This window comes from Kogia breviceps, chromosome 2 (genome assembly GCF_026419965.1).
Source record: "Kogia breviceps isolate mKogBre1 chromosome 2, mKogBre1 haplotype 1, whole genome shotgun sequence".
In the NCBI taxonomy this organism is placed as follows: Eukaryota; Metazoa; Chordata; class Mammalia; order Artiodactyla; family Physeteridae; genus Kogia; species Kogia breviceps.
In genome coordinates, this window is record NC_081311.1 from 118,113,339 (window position 1) to 118,119,368 (window position 6,030).

At 33.7% G+C, this 6,030-nt stretch overlaps 1 non-coding gene across 1 annotated transcript; it reads right to left on the reverse strand.

Moving 5' to 3' along the window:
• Window positions 1-754: 754 nt before the first annotated feature.
• Window positions 755-858, reverse strand: LOC131751677 (U6 spliceosomal RNA). The gene has a single exon (XR_009334248.1). It is a non-coding gene; the product is annotated as a U6 spliceosomal RNA (small nuclear RNA).
• Between the last annotated feature and the right edge of the window lie 5,172 nt (window positions 859-6,030).

Below are 6,030 nucleotides of genomic sequence, written 5' to 3' on the forward strand. Positions count from 1 at the left end.
GCACACAACATTTTCTTCAGTCGGTAATGGGTCTCTACAAATGTATGTAACTCCAGAACTACATAGGCTGTACTATTTTGCAGATGCCAGCTTAGCACAGTGCCTGATACAGAATAAGCTGTTGTTTTATTAGGGTAGAATTATTGATGCTTGTCTAAACATGACATTGCCTGGAAAAATGTTAGTTATTTCTATTACTACCTAAAGTAAGTTAATACATCAGGAAACAGCACGTATCACATGCAACAATAACCTACTTTGAAGAGATGCCTATGACACAGAAAAATACACACAAATATACAAAGAAATCAAGTACCATGTTGATAATTTATTTTCTTTGGGCAAAGTGACCAAAGTTGAGAGAAAATATCTCTACCACAAAATAAACATAATTAAAAAAATTAAGGTCAGTAGTTTTTACATGATCAAATTCCTATCATCAGTATCCAATTTCTATTTTACTTTTAACGTCCCATGAAAAAACAATTCATAAGTAAAACCAAGGAGACTTTTCTCACAAAAATCTTCAGGGGGTACAACAGTTTTCCTGAATCCATGTTTTCATATTACAATTTCATAAATCAAACAAAACACATCTACACAGCTTTACCCCACTTGGAAGCTCAGAGGCACACAGGTAAAGGGCAAGAAGGTTCGACACTAAGCCACAAAGCTACTTGGGTTCCTTCTTTACCTTTCCTTTTCATGATCTGAGTCCTGCTTGCAGGCAGCAGGAGAAAGCCTGTCATCTACGAAAAATATTGAACACCCAGGAAGTTATGTGTCAACCTTGCACAAGGGGCCATGCTAATTTTCTCTATATCATTAGAAATTGGACATTTGTAACTGAGGGGTCAGGTTCTAAACATCTTTAAAACTGAGTCAATTTAACTACAGTAATTTAAAGAGAATACCCATGAGAGATTCTAGTTCATGTTCCTGGATCTGGATTCTTGGTTGTTCATCTACTGCTTGGATCTACAAGCTAGCTGGTGTTGTTTTTTTCTTGGTTTGTTTTTATTTATGTTTTCATTTACTTGTAATGCTAAGAAACTTAACTAATACTTACAGCACCATATTCCCTGGGGTCAGAAACATAAAAGGACCACCCCTGCACCCCCGGGTTAAAATCTTGGCTTCAAAATAAGGCACATGATCTTTACAGCCAATTTTAAGAGGAAAAATAATAATTTCCTATCAAATACCTTTCCTTAAATGAATAAAAATACCCACTTTGCTATATTTAAATATCCTAAGACACAAATCATGTCAATAAAAGACGGAAACACCTTTGAATATGAGTTGCACCAAGTTTTATTACATGCATTTAAACAAAATATTCAGTTGATTTAAATATATTTGAAGAATTCCATTCACACTTGATTCACTCTTCTGCCTGCCCTTACCTCAGGGTAGCTATACAAGTTTTCTTTTTCTACCTATAACTCTCACACCAACCAAATAATGCTGTCTTTAGGATGTGATTTTATGATCCCTAAATTCTTTATTGCATTTTCTATGACATATTATGAAATGTTCTTCGATTAAGCAAAGTCAATGTCCTATAAGATTTATTATATATACCCCCATAAATGATATCTTAAAAAATAAAGACTTCATTATCCCATTAGTGAATAGGAAAAAAAAAATCATAATCATTAGGAAGTGAAATGCTACCTTTGAGATTTGGGCAGTGAAGTTACTTTGAGGGAGAACATCTATCATGAGAGAGACCATTTCTTTATGTGAAAAGCGCATAGAATCTACATGGTAGAAAAGTTCTTTACTCATAAGGAAGCCAGAAAGAGTAGAATCCATTTATTTGTGAGTCTATTTCTTGAACCCTTATTGTTTTGGTTTCTTAAATCAAATTACTGAAATTGGTATTTAGAAATGAAAAGATAGGTTTCACACACAGTCACTAAGGTTATCACTCCCCGGAAGAAAATGTCTGACATGGCTATGTATAAATTGTATAGCGTATTAAGAATTCTGACGTTATGAGAAGAAGTGGCACTTTAATGCCAACTAATTTCTTGGAAAACAGTCTAGTGAAATTATGAAAAATAAGATGCTTTAAAATTATCCACCAACACGAGGCTATGTTAGAATTTTAACACTCAAAATATCTAATGTTCAGTCCAGGTAGAGAGACTAGCTGTAGGATACTAGATGGAAAGGCTAAAAAGGTACCATATTTCTTCAATGCAATGCATTGTGACTGAATGATCTGCCATGACGCCTTTGGCAACTGTTTCTCTGAAGTTCAACTTACAAAAGGAAAATGAATTAACCCTGTTTACCACTTACTGGTAATAACTCACACTAATCTTGCCAAGGAAAGATCTGCTATCAGGTTTCCAATAATCTTAGGTTTTTGTCATCCTAACTCCTTTCAAAGAAAAGCTTTCATTCTTTGAAAGAACATTAGAATAAAATCCCTTTGGAGATAACTTTACATTTCCTATTCATAAGCCCCAAATAACAGCACTCCAGAGTAATAGCAGCGGCCTAATAATTCACCACATGTCTGACCACTGATTACCCTTACTTAGAGAAATACACTTAAGATCAAGTATAGGTTTCTAAAGCCATGTGGCAAAATGGAAAAATCATTGTTCTGGGAGAAGGATTCCTCAAATGGTTCTTGGGTGATCTTACAAAAGTCATTTAAATTCCGTAGGCTCAGTGTATGCATCCAACATATGGGGTCATGCAAACTGTATATTCTAACTACCTCAGTAAAATCAGTGTAATTAAGAGTGAAAGTTGATTTTATCCATTCAAAAGAAAAGACAAACACAGTAAATAACTTGCTACTCCCATCTACTGGAATAAATAATTTACATATGGATTGCTCTTGACAACTTAGCAGTGAAGGTGGGGCTCAAAGAAACAAACCACGTGAATAAGCATGTGTCTATGTTTTATTTCATTTAACAAGCATTAACTACAATGGTGGCTGACTTTCCTTTTCTGGGCTACAAAAGAGACTTTACACTGCACTGCTTCCGTAAGAGATTTACACAACCAGGCTTTACATTTTTATCACGTGGAAAGCTGTCAGAAGAGGCTTGAAATCGCAGACTGTCAATGAGTGGGTGGAAAATAAGTGATTTTATTTTTTAAAAGAAATACAGTGCATGGACAATTCAAAAGGGAAATAAGGAAAAATAAAGGTAAGGAAAGCAAAGACAAGGGGGAGTAGTAATAGGGCTTTCAGTTACTGTGTAGCATGTTGGAAATAACAAGAATTCAATCAGATATTTTTAACAAAAATTTTTTCTTAAAGTATTAATAGGATAAAATGAATGACTTTTTCTTCACATTTACTTATTCTTTTTTCCCCTACATTGGTCCACCATCCTTCAAGGAAAAATAAAATATCACTGACCAAAAGCCAGGGTCTGGCTTTCTCAACAGTATTTGTGCCTTGCGACAGTTGCATGCTTGTCACATTTAGTCTATCTCTAAGCTTCTTGTAGAAATATGAACGGATATCGCTGTACAAAGCCTTAGAAAGACAAGACTGTGATTCAAATTGTCCGTTTTATTCAACACCTTCTTGTGAGTAGAACTAGCCAGAAGCAATGCAAGCTGGGATTAAGAAACATGACCAGCTGTCCAATGGAGTCAGACTCTGAAACTAGTGGTATTTTCTCTGAGAAGTAATTGAAATAAACAAGAAATTTATCCTTGCTTCAGCTCAAGGAATGGAGAAAATGCACATTGAGAAGTGAGAATAGAGGATGAATTGGTTTAAAAAAATAGAAGAGACATTCTGGTAAGGGCAAAGGAATGAGCTGAGAGTGCTTAAAGACATTTTACAGTAAATATTTTGGTAAATTATTATGCAGTTTCATTTCGTTGTTTTTCAATTTTGTCTAGTCTACCTGCACTTCCAGCAATGAAGTGATGATGACCAACTGGATATGAATTTATACAAACTGTAAAATACCAGCTTTAGATATCATAGGAAGTAGGTTATGTTTAATAGCACGTAAATATTCTAGTGAAAGAAAAAGCATTGTATTAGTCTGCTAGGGCTTCTATAACAAAACACTGCAGAGTGGATGGCTTAAACAACAAAAATTTACTTTCTCACAGTTTTGGTGGCTGCAAGTTCAAGATCAAGGTGCTGGCATAATTGTTTTCTCTTGAAGCCTCTCTCCTTGGCTTGGATGGCTGCCTTCTCACTGTGTCCACACATGATCTTGTCTCTATGCATACACATGCTTGATGTCTCTCCCTCTTTTTAAAAGGACACCAGTCCTATCAGATGAGGGCCTCACACTTATGTCTTCATTTAGCCTTAATTATCTCATTAAAGACCCTATCTCAAAATACAATCATATCAGGGGTTAAGGCTTTAACATATGCATTTTGTGGGGACACAGTTCAATCCATAACAAGTATCTGATAACTACAGGAAACTTTTTATGTATTCCCTTGTTATGAGGAGATTCCTTGTTCTTTATTCATTTCTTTAAGATAAGCATTACTAAGATTTAACTTCCCTTTGGAATTAATGTAGCTATACTTAGGGCATTTTTAGAGAATGTAATAGAAAAAAAAATGTATTCGAAATAAGTTGTTGATCAAACCAATAATTTTAAATAAGTGATCTAATATGAAAGCCAAGAACACTGTCTACTTTGGTGCACTATGGAAATGCCTCACCAGTCCAACCAAGCCACACTGACATGCCAGTGCAGTTACTTTATTTCAGAGCAATATTTTTGAAGGAAAAGACCATACCACCTACATATAAATATCAGAAAAAATTACCTGAAGTTCAGAAATAAGCAATAGATTACTAGGTATTCTTTTATTGCTTGGTTTTGTATTTAATTGTCAGTTTTAAAACTCTGTAGAAATAGAGGTTAACTTGTAGATTTTTGTCAGGGAGAGATGTAAATAATTTCTGTCCAAAGAAAGAAATAACCCCAAAAGTTACCATTTATAGCCATATAAGACATTAATCAGTTTTATATCTAAATATTTATTTATCTAATCTTACCCTAATATTTCTTTTTAAAATTAACTCTATACTTACTTAATCAAATGTCTTTTGAATTGATTTAACTTGACTGGTTCACTCATTAATTAATGGGTTAAATAGAATCTTTGACAAATGTTCATTTGATATGTACCTCAGAGGCATACATTTATTTTCCTGAAAATAATACTTAAACATAACCAATAAAGATGTATTCATTGATTAATAGCTTACACTGGCATATTATAATAAACAGTCTAATCTGGAAACTGAATCCTTAATAGGAACTATAACACCAAATAATTTGTAGTTTAATTTTTAAATTACTTTTCATGTTTTTGGAGAAAAATAGAGAATTGGAAATTCAAGAAAAGCAAGAGAAGCATTTTAAAAAATCTTTCATTTCTAAGTTTGTTGATTGTAAATTTACGTATGAAAAGGTTGTGCCTATTGCTGAATTTCTTCATTGTTTTCCATTGTTATTATTAAACCAACACATATTAATTATCTATGTGGACACTGTGAATATATATTTATAGAAATACTGTAGGAGAATATGATTTCAGTCCATGGTAGTTTATAGTAAAGGAAACCAGGTTTAGTCCCCAGTGGCTAACCTAACAGATAAGGTACTCTCTATGGTTAATTTGGCTAGAGTCCCACATTAACTTTAGATATTTTTCAGGGAAGAAAAAGCACAGTGGTTTTTACCAAAGAAATTTAGCATAGCACCATGCAACAAAGGAATTAGCTAGCTGGATTGTTGGAGGTTATATAACCATGAATGTAGAATACTTTTGACCTAGTCCCACTGAGTAGATTTTTCTGTCTTTTCAGAATTCAATATTTGAGGTCAGGAATCTTTCCCATTGTGAGGTCTTCCTTACTATGGACCTAGGCTAAATTAAATGCCCCTGCATCCCTATACCATCCTTTAATTGCACTTAATTTCATATACTATATACCTCATTTTATGATCCTGTTTACTCCATGAGCTCAATAAAAAGCAATTATATTTGTCATTCAACTAA